Consider the following 12176-nt stretch of genomic DNA (forward strand, 5'->3'; position numbering starts at 1 on the left):
AGCGTCACAGATCATCTTTGATTATAAAGACATTTTATTAGTCAAGATGACTCCACGCAGGCCAGAATTCGTTGCTATAATATGGGAGATGACAGCATAACCAAAACATGAAAAGAAAATAAAGGTAGGCACTGTCTTCATTATTCCTTCATACTGTAATATCTTCTGCAGGATAAATCAAGTGGATTTTACAAGCTGTGTGTTACAGCACAGATTCATTTTTCATAGCTTTCATACACATTTTTCTGCATTAAGCAAACAACTGCCAAATAAAGGCTAAAATGTGCTTTTGGAATCAAGCCATCCCTCCAGCAGTTTTGCATGAATCACATTGTGTTTATTGGTAGCCTCAGACAAACAAACAGTAGCCCTGAATAATGACAACAAACGTAATATGCCTCATTGCTTCTGGAAAAGAGGACAGAGGTAGCATACCCACGTTCCTGCTCATTCTGATGTTACCCTGATGTGTCTGTCACTGCCAGACAGGACACACATCCTCTCCCAAATTACTTCCTAAGGAAGGAGCGCCTGACCAAGAGCAAGTAAATTAGGTATGACACAAGTTACCTGGATTCAATTCCTTGCTTTGATGAAGACTTCCCACGTGACTCAGACAAGTAATTTTTCTGTCTCTCTGTTCCCAAGCATTATGTATGGAAATAGTTAGTTACTTCAGCGAATATTAAGAAAATGTTCATTCCACATTACAAGAGGCTATGGCCAGGAGCGTCAGACAGTCCAAGCGCTTTCCCATGTGGGATGAGTCTAATTGTTTTGAGAGATGTTACATACAAGTTGTAATAAAAGATCCTGATTCATTATTGTAATTATCTTCCCAGGAATACATGGAAAAGATTATACCCGAGTAATATTTCATAATATTTTTCTAAGAGCCTGAGAAATCGCCGGCTTGTTGAAATACAAATGCCAGCGTTCCTTTTCCAAATCAAGACTGAATACACTGGATTTAGTGCGGCAGCACCACCTGTCGGTAAATTTGTCACCGAGTTATCTAAAAAGCAAGTAGAAAATTATCAAAGCAGACCATGAAATGAAAAGCCATGATTTAACCTGCAAACTATATATTCATCTGTATCGTCTTACTGCCAAGACCCATATGTGAAACTGGGACCTATATCAAAGTACACCCATATTATTAGTGCCACAGAACTATTCTTCCACACGAACCATTCTTTTATTATAGGCAACATTTTCTTGAGCCAGAATTTCACTTTTTTTAACCTCAGTAATTTTGAAGCAGCAAAGGCCACCTAATTTGCACAGAAGCTTCAGATTAAAATCAGGGTGGTTCTTCGAAATGAATGTACGCAGAAAAGAGTATTCCTGGAAGAGGCAAAGCCATCGTAAGTGGCAAACATTTTATCAAGCTGTCAGCAGTGTCAGTTCTGGCTGTGAAATCTGAAAGAGCAGCAAATGTAAGGTTAACAAGAGATTATTACTTCAGGAAGGGTGGCATTCACATAACTGTGAAAACAGGGAAATCTCACAGCTCTTACTGATGAGATTGTTTTTCCAATGTGGAATAGTAACTCAAATTACTAGAAGATTGTAAGGAAAACACACATCTCATCACCTTAATCTCAGAAACAGGTTGTAGTGTGCAGATAAATATTTTGCTTGCTGCTATAGTTTTCTACGAGGATGTTAAGCAGGGATTCTGGCACACTGTAATAAAGGCAAATGAGGTGGAAAGGAAACTGCCACCAACTGCGGAGAACTGAGCAACAATCTGGGAAGAAAACCCCAGATAACTTCACCAAACAAACTCAAAATTAAGAAACTCTGTCAATCTGATCACACATAATGTCTTCACCTTTTACATTGAGTGTGGCAGCTTTTCTAGACCACAAACACATCCTCGAGCAGGGGCTGTTGCGCTCAGACTACACTGTGTAGTTCACATGTGCCCATCGCTCAGAAGCACATCCACCACTGTTCTTGTTCAGACCTATGGTGCTGAGACCATCCTAAGGCAGACCTGCCCATCACATCACTTGTTCTCCAGCTGAACACATGCTCAGAAGAGCTTGTTCCAAAGCCCCCGTGGTCTTCTACTGCCAGCACAAGTTCAGCATGCAACGCACTTGCACCTGCCGGGGTCTATTCTCCAACCACAAGTGCCTGAAGACAAGGATCTCTGGCTTCCCTTACACAAAAATGCTGATACTTTGTTTTAGACCTCTAGTCATTGATTGCCTGCTCATGTACTTTATGCAATAACTCATTATTTTTATTACAGATTTAGGCTTAAACACCTGGTCACACGACTACTTGCACCCTGCTTTGAAGAACTGCAAGTCCAGCCAGGCAGCTTAAATTACAAGACCATGGTTTTGCTGGTCCTACTTGGAATTACTCATGCCTGACAACATGATCGGTGTCAGCACTTTCAGTGCTTAGTTCCTCATATCGGTTACATATGATCAATTGCACAGCTTTCCTCCTTTTTAAAATTTCTCACTGACTGACACATCCATTTATTTACAGCTAAACAGACACAGGCTACAGATTTTACTTCCGTCAGTGCTAGAGGATAAAGGGAAACACGAGCGGTGTGGAGGACAAGCAGCAGTTGGGTCTCCTCATTCCTCGCTCGGTCTCTCGCCGCCAGCAATGGGGGAATATTTCAAAGGGGTCAGCATAGGACACTTTGCAGAATGTGGTCTTTTCCACTTTTTACTGCAATAGGGCTTTCTCTTCATTCCTAGGAAAGCAACACCACAGCAGGTTTGTACGTTCCAGCCTCTTTGCAAGAACAGCGGTGTTCGTTGCTCTCCAGATGGAAGCATTACCCGCAAATAACTGCACTGACATTTCCTTCTTTGCCCTCGTACTCTCCTGCCACAACCACATTAATAAGGCAGTAAGAGCAGGAAATACAGACCAAGACATTTCAGATGACTAATAGAGTTCAGATACCCCAATTAATTTGGCGTCCAACATATGGCATCTTAAAAGAAGCTCAGCTTTTCGGCAAATAGTCATTCAGCATTATACGAAGATAAAATAACATTCAGTAATCTCAAAGGAGATGCCAAGTACTAATTTAAAGCAAACGGGAACAACTTTGGGCTTCGCTAGGACTTCTCACAGACATGGAGATAAAGGAATTAGATATTATTTCTAAAATATTCACTGGTGCCTATCTAGAAATTATGCTTTTGTACCCTGCACATTTGAAAGTGCAATCACTGTGCACTTCAGTACTACGCTGAACTGAACTCCATATTCGCAAAGCATTTTGGAATAATGTGGTCTTTTCTCCCCTATATTGCAAAGAAACAGAAGGATAATGCATTCTTTGTAACAGTACTGAAAAATGCCAGAGCACTCCGCTAATGGCATCTTTTCCTTCATCAACTCTCTTTGATTTCATATCACTGTTTTGGTTCCCCAAAATAAACACTTCGTCTCCTTCTTTTGAGACGAAACAGTTAAATACAGAGAGAGAACTGGTAATGATCTCTAAATATAAGCCTAGGAAATTTATTATTGATTACACAAACATCTGTATTTTGATTGAATAAATTCATGTTGGCTTAATCCTCTCCTACCTTCTGCCTCAACAGAAAACAGGGCTGTTGGCAAAACTACTCCAGGGTTTTTCAAAGGCCCAAGCGTTACGATGTAATCCACAGTCAATTTTACCCCTGGCATCTTTGCAACACCTCCAGTTTTGCCTAAAAGACACCTTAGCTGTGAATATGCTTTCCCTGCATACATACAAAACAGACGTCTGAACTTTGTGATTATCTCAGTATTTTGGCATATTTTCCACATAGAACATACATATTGGGTCTTTTTAACCTTGCTTTCTAGATCTGTATTCTGATATTTACATTCTAATATCTATATTTATACCTGTATTGATACCTCTGTCTGCCCATTATTTGTACTTCCTGCCGTCTTTTGCTGTGCTTTAAATCATCTCATTCCATACCTTCATCACTGTAATTGTTGTGGCTCCACTACCAATTCCATACACGCTGCCCTATACCCACTGCCCCAAGCAATTTTATATTTATACTGCGAACAACAAGAAACGGGGAGGGGAGCACACAGGAAATAACGCTCCGTTGTTGTAATACTGGGTGAATGTTTTTCTCTGTCAGAACTTCGGCAAGAGGAGACTATGAAAGCTGCAGTCACTCTATAAAGCTCCTAATTATAAAAAGACCACCAGCTGCAAAATTATAAGAGCAGCAGGGCTTGCTCTGGGGCTCTTCCTTTTTCTTTGCTCTCCTGCGTAGCTCCAGCCAGCTTGCCTTATCAGCCAGGCAGTGAGACTGATGCTCTCTTGAACTGCTGTTTCAGTTTACTGATAAACAGATCAAGCACAGACTGCTTTATTTTTCTAGCTTATTTTATTGTGGTGACTCTTCCTAATGTCACATTCAAACTCCGCTGCCTGCATTTCCAAACTGTACACTAAGTTAAAAAACCTCCACGACTATAGTTACCATAGAAACTATCTCCATGATACAGAAAAATTTCTTAAAGAAGTCTGCAGAGGAGTACCGGGTATCATCAGAGGCATGATACAATGGTTCAGAAGAAAACGAGGGCCGGGCTGTGCTCCAGAGCCTGCATTTCTGACAAGTTTCTCTCAGGGATGAAGAGTGTCTGCTGAAACAGGAATGGTTGTTTGCACAGTGAACTGACTTATCAGGGGCTCACATGAGTATCACAAGGCCATCGCAAAATAATAAAACAGAGTAATAAAACTTATCCCTTTGTATCTTCAAGTCGTTACACTTGTTAAGAGTATGACTGCGGTGCTGATCAGTCCCAGCCGATGGATAATATTCTCTGCATTTGTGTTCGTATCTGTGAAAGAATGACAGAATTCCTCTGGATGGAAATAATGTGTTATCTGGTCTTCTCATGATACTGACATCTTCCAGTCTTGCGATACCATGAGCAAAACAAATCTCTTGTCATTTCAGCCCATAAATGGCTCCCTTTGGCATTAAAAAGTCTGTAAAAACCATAATTACAATTGCAAAAAACCAGAGACAAACCCCAAGTAACAGATCCCACATGCATTCCCGATGCATGACATCTCAGGCGTAAGTGCAGACACTTTTCTACTCAAAGATGCTGCCAAATGAAAAAAATGTCAATGCTATTTGTTCCTGCTACTAAAAAAAATATGTTTTCTGAACCGCGTTTCAAAACCACTTTGTATCGAGAATGCCTGCTGGAACACAATTCAGAGCTGTTACGGGAGAATTCTGCTACCACCTTCTGGCTGACAAAAATACTTAGCGCTTACTGAACCAGCGCACACTGAGTTTGTAACGTGTTTGCTGTTTTTTCAGTCTGCGCTCTTCACAAGTTACTGCCCCATTTTCATCAATACAGAAATAGGAAACAAACAAAAAAACAAGGTACACCTTCATTTTGCAAACCTTTCTCATAAAAAGAAAAAAAAAACCCACCAAATTGCAAAGAAGCCTAAATATTTGGATTTTTTTTAAGGATTTGAAAATCATTGTGCTGTAATTGAGAAGGTTTAAATTGATCATAATGGAAACTGAACTTCTTGACATAAAAGTGCTTTTTTTCCATTTCTAATCCCTCCCAAAAAAGTGTTGTGGTTCAATGCAATTTATTTCACTAAGTTATCAATGAACCGAGAAATCAATTGTTGATATTGCTAGAACAATAATTCACAAAAGGTGCAGTCTTGTAAAATCTTTTGCACACTTCTTCCATTGCATATGTGATTTAGCCCCACTAACTTCACAGTCCTAGAAACAAAGACAATCGGGATGCTGGATGCTTTTACTTGAATACAATTGCTTGAATGAAAAAAGAGCATAACCCAGATCACAGTCTTGCTATCTGTGTTACGACCTTCTCTACCATTGCCACAATTTATTCTTAAAACCTCTGGAGTTATATAACAAAAGCAGTATTTCTTTCTTTTGCTTGAAGGCCACGAAGACGATCAGAGGGCTGGAGCCCCTCTCATATGAGGACAGGCTGAGAGAGATGGGGTTGTTCAGCCTGGAGAAGAGAAGGCTCCAGGGAGACCTTCTAGTGGCATTTCAGTCCCTGAAGGGGACCTCCAGGAAGGATTGGGAGGGACTGCGGCTGAGGGAGTGTAACGATAGGGCACGGGGTGACGGGCTCAAACTGAAGGAGGGTAGATTTAGATTGGCTCTCAGGAAGAAATTCTTTACTGTGAGGGTGGTGAGGCACTGGCACAGGTTGCCCAGGGAAGTTGTCAGTGCCCCATCCCTGGAGGGGTTCAAGGCCAGGCTGGATGGGGCTTTGAGCAGCCTGGTCTAGTGGGAGGTGTCCCTGCCCAGGGCAGGGGGTTGGAACTGGATGATCTTTAAGGTCCCTTCCAGCTGTAACCATTCTATGATTCTATGATTGTTTTTTAAGCAATTATCTAGCCTTCATCTGAAGAAAAGCCTGAAGACACAAGGTCAAAGGTTCAGAAACATGACGATAAACAAAAAGAACTTCATATTTAAATATTTTAAATAAACTTATTTTAAAACAACATCTGATTTAGGGAACCGTCCAAGAGAGCACCTTGAATGATTTTGGCAGCGCTGACCAAGTGGGAGCAATCAAATGAACAAAGAGTACAGCCGTAAAGATCATCGTTAGCTTCCATAACTAAGACCCAGTCACTTCTTCTAATATAATCCACTGTTGTTGCTGAAATAGGTGGTCAGAACTCCCCCTCGTCATACACAAAACCAGATTTAGTTGTGTTAGTTCCCTTCAGGATAAAAGAAGGTAAAAGGACAAAAAGCTGGAGAAGGACCAAATGGAAGCTCAAACACTCAGTCTGGTAGTAGTACAAACATCCACCAAATAAAGTGACATGTTACAACACTGTAACTTTTAAGTTACTCATCTGTATTTAGTTCTTCTCCCGCCAGTATTCCTGTAATCCATCGATTTATTTTCAAATTCTTCTGGGTCGCAGCATTAGTGCACTACATGTACCTACATGAATTATCGGAGTATTTTCTCTCACCTAGGGAGCTGAATTTTTTAAATTTCATGATAACATTTATGTTTAATTTTATTCCCAGATTCTGTTGTATTTCATCCTTGTTTCAGCTGCAGCAAGGATAAAAAAGATCGTTATAAAACACGCAACACTGCAAGTTATTACCAAGTACCACTTTACAGAGCGGCTGTACAGATTGCATCAAAGAGGTTTTACTCTCTGCAGTGAGGTCCCAGGCATAGAAAATGTTAAATGCGGAGGCATCAATGTATTATTTGGACTTAACCTACGTCCTATTGAACTCAATAACAAAATTTCCAGTCTCCTTAGCAGGACCTGAAAGCAGACTTCTGAAAACTGATTAAAAATTACCATGTTTTCTAGGTTTCAAAGGCCCTGTGAGAATCCAGCCACAAGTGATTAAGCCCCTCTCGAAATGAAATGCAGGCACCTAGGTTACTTAGATGACACCTTTGAAAATTCTGCCTTAAATGATTTCTTATGATCACACAGCGAGCCTATGCTAAAGCCAGATATTAAAGGCAGGTGGCAAGCCTTAATGAAGCATCTCCTCAAATTCAGACCATGTTTTAGCAGCGAGCACTCAGGTGGATTATTAGAAGCGGGTGCTGTTTAATCTCTCTCACCTCCTGGGAAAAACTGGCATTTAAAAAATGTTAGCAACAGCAATCACAGGAGGCGGAGAAAAGTATTCTCTCCTAAAAAGACAGTCATTCTGCTTCTCCACAAGATGTGACATTTTAAGTTGTTCTGCCCATCAAATCTGAGCATATTCAGTTGAACTGGACAGTTTCTTGCAAACTCTGCAGGCTTTTGACTCTCTTAGCTTTTCAGAGATTTACATTTGTATTTAAAACTCTGCTAAGCTTTCTAAAGAAAGGATTTGTTTAATTATTTCACATTTTGATATTTCCAGATCTGAAACAGGGCTACCTGCCTTGACTCACAATGAGCCCCCAGAATCCCTTTAAGTTTCAAGAACTCCCTGTCTGTTCCACGGAAGCTGAAGGAGCCCAAAATGCCCTTTGCCACTGATGAGAAGCCAAAACATTCAGGCGCCACCCACGAAGCGGCCCTAGTCTGGAGCTAGAGTCTTGACAATCTTCTTCCCACCCTCTGTCAGTTTTATTCAAAACTGATGCAGTTTGGATTTTTTTGCAATCCTAGGCTTAGCAATTCTACATGAACAATGACCTGGTTTGCAGACAGCAGGACCCAAGGCTTCTCACCAAACAAACGGGCAAGGAAGTCAACAGATTCTGCCTTTTGAGAAGTGTTTCTTTGCAGATTCAGGTTTTACAGCGAAACCCTGCTGTTTCAAATGCTTGAAAATTTGTGACCATCTCGCGTACAGATACCATTAAGCATGGGTGAGGTGGGATGACTTTTGACTGGTAGAAACTCAGGGTGGCTTTTGGCAGAGGAAATCTGCTCAGAATCTAGCTCTATGCAAAAAAGGAGATATAAACCCCTCTGCTATCAGGCAGAAAACACATCCAGCATGTCGGGACACAGAGAAAGCATTCATGGTCAAGGGAAGGGTGTAGTGATGTGCTACTTAGCAGTGAAAGCCAACAGAGGATAACATTACTAAAACACAGCAGATCTGATAACGTATTTTTAAGCTTAGAGCACAATGAAAAGACACCACTTCTGCCTACTTAAAGGTGTCTTCCCTGCAATCTCTCTTTTGACAGAATTCAACACCACGTTCTGCTCATTTCGCCTACCTGCTCGGCCCAAAGCAGCAAATACAGTTCTTGGTAGAGGCTTCCAGCTTGGTACAGAGCGCCTTGAAGTGAAAACTTCCATAACAAGTCCTTAAAGTATTAAACCATTGTTTTAATGTATAATGTGTGATATTTCATGGTAGGCGGGTGCAAAGGATAAGAAAACTTCACTTGACAGCAGTCATCTCCAAGGGTAATACGCAAACATTTTTCATGGGTTCTCAAGACCACAGGATGGGCAGTAGCTCTGCTTTCTAAAAGGCAACACACATTCCTGGTTGACTAGGTCAATCTGTCCAACGACCACTTTGGGGGAAGGACAGAGGATTTAGCAACAGAAGAAAATATTGTCACGACGGAATGTGTCACTGGGACACTTCAATCTTCTGGTCCAGATTGTGGATAATGAATGTCAAATTAAAAAGGATTTTCTCTGAGAAAAAGAGATTGAACTCCTTCACCCCTAGAGAAACTTATTTTCACTGTCTGATCATCTAATTTGACCCCCTGAATAACAAGGCATGGGAATTTAGCAATTCCTGCTTCAGATATATAATCTGTGCTTGAAAGACACTCTGTTTATATACACATATACACACACTCCCACACAAATATATATACATAAAACCAACAGATAACCTACAAAACCAGTTGTCCTTTTAAAGCTTCCAGTGATGGAAAAATAGTAATAATAATCTCATCAATCATCACTACTCTTAAGACTATGCATCTGATTTCTGGGTTGCAGGTGTGTAGCTTCCCTTTCCAGACACTGATTTTTCCTATCCTTCTGTTAGCCTCAGTGACCCTAGATCAAAAATGTCAGTTTTGCATGAAATTATACAAACGATGATCAAATCTTAAACTTCTCTAGAACTACTTCAAAATTCCCCTTGATCAGAACATTTCTAACATTCTGTAATCATCGACGATCAGCAAAGGAAGCTGTGTTCTTACCATCAGTATGACTGGCACTGAGAGATTATTTCCCAAAAACTTCCTAAGTCTATCCAAATGCGCACATAGATCCAAGTCCAGAGCAGCAGCACATCCTCCTGTGTACGTCTGTTCATTGTAGAACACTGCTTCCGTATTTTTTTAAGTGCACAATTTCTGATGTGAGATAAACAGAGCATGTGTAAATAAATTAATTAAAAAAAAGTTATATGAATGCAAATCTTCACCATTTCTCTGATATCTCAGAACAACAAGTGCAAGATCCAGTTGTTAAAGACATCACAGCAATTTGTCTAATGCTCAGGAAGACTTTACAACTGAAAATGAAGGACAAAATCCATCAAAAATTATGCACGTACTTTCAAGTTTTAAGTGCTAGGGACCCAAAATCCAGTTACCAACCATTGGACAGTTATTCCATATCATTCTGAATCTCAGCTAAAAGCAGAGGTTTCTCCAAACAAGGCTTAAAAGTCTATTGTTATGCACACAACATCATTATCTAAATCTTATTTGAACAAGTTACTCCCTAAATCTTCAAAACTGGGTTGAAAACTCTCTCACGCCTTCCTATTGAGCACGGAAACTGCCTTCTTGAAGCTATGCAGGCTTGTGTGAGATGATTATTGCACACCGTGAATCTGTAGTGTTTTGTGCAGGCACAATATAGGCCATTTCAAAAGACTCACTTAATTGCAAACCACGACTTGTTTGTAGACTGTTCTGTGAAACAAAGAACTCATTCCGTCTAACATCACACACAAAGAAGACGGATACAGCTCGGTAACCTTCAGAGGACCGATTGTACGTGGGTTGGAGTTAACAACAAATTGAGTTTCCAGATTAGTTTTTCGTTTTCTTTAATGTGATAACACTACAGAATTTTGAACTATGAAATAAATACATTCTTGATGGATTTGTTCCTGGAAGATCCAAAGGCACGTCTCCGTACCAGTGAGATAGTAATTAGGTGTGGAATAGCACCGTATGATACTTTTGGGGAACTACATGGATTTTAAATTTTCCTCCCTACAAGTTTTCTCTGTGTTTGAACCAACTCCATTACTAAAGTGATAGGAATGCTACCGTTCAATCCAGTAACTATCATGCTGGTAAAACAACACTTTTTGAATTTTTATACAAATATTCTCAGAACAGAAAATGACGTGGCCTTTGCAGAAGCATAACCTTTTTGCATCGCACAAAGCCAAAAAATGCTGGCTCGTTCTAAAACAGAAGTATGCTTGCTCACTACAGATGAAACACAAGCACAGTCACAGGAACAGCACAAAACTTATTTTATGGATATATATCAGACTTTTATTCTTGTGCGGTACTTTCACTGACAGCGAATAAAGTGAATTTCCTATTTTAAGCACAATTATTGGCGCTACAATAACAATGCAAATACACCTACTTTAATTATGCAACATTTCCACCAATCTTCTTCTTATAAAATAAGGTATCCAACAAACAGAAACAACTCAAATGCTTTCTATATAAACAGGGAAGGATAAAACTTTAATATATTATTCTTACTTCTCCCCTTTCTTTCCAAACTGTTGCCACCACATACATTAAAATGCTCTTGGCAAACAGCAAAAGAATGTTTCTTCTGCTTGAAACTAAGGAGCTTATCCTCCCAGACTTAGAACGGGCCTTGGTGGGAGCTTCGGATCAGAAGGAAACACTTGGTATTTGATGGCTCAAGCAAATTTGTTTCTTGACCAAGAATATGTGTATCTTTATGTAAGATACACAGGTAATGAAGCAAGCGGAGTGCGTCTCACACAAGTTTGCAGAAGTTTAGGGCTACACTGTAAACAGTCTCCTGATGATCCTTTTTGCATCCTTAAACTTCCTTTACAGCAGCAGTTGTAGGGATCACTTAATCTGCTCATTCTAGCCACATGTACTTCAGGATTTGCTGTATACCATACAAACATCTAGGCATTTCCATTTTAAAAACTGTGCAGATGTTTAATTAGGAGAAATCAATTTGTATTCGCCTGCAGAAATGTAGATAGCTGTAATTATTACATATAACCTATTATAATACATCAAAGAAGTTGGCACACTACAGAGGACACATAAATTGGTCAGCTGACAGAAGGGAGCATTCAGAGCAACTTTTAGGGAACTGGGAGAACGTAAAATCCGTCTTTTTCATAGTAATTTCTGATGTTAGCATCTTTGTTCCTGTGTGAATTAAACAATCCTTGAATATACAAGCAAAAGTTGGGGTTTTTTTTAAACTCAACTCACATCTCACAGACATTTAGGAAGTTGGCACTCATAGTTTCCTATTACAGTCTTTTTAAGTAGCCAAGTATTTTTTGAAGTGAGCTAGACAACCCACATTCTCAAAAATAAAAGGTTTAAAACTCGCCGGAGGCAGAGCACCTGCCCCCCGGCAGGCCGAGGCCCGGCAGGCCTGATGACTCCAGACGGGAGACCAGAGCCGC

This window comes from Larus michahellis, chromosome 1, assembly GCF_964199755.1.
Source record: "Larus michahellis chromosome 1, bLarMic1.1, whole genome shotgun sequence".
NCBI classification, from domain to species: domain Eukaryota; kingdom Metazoa; phylum Chordata; class Aves; order Charadriiformes; family Laridae; genus Larus; species Larus michahellis.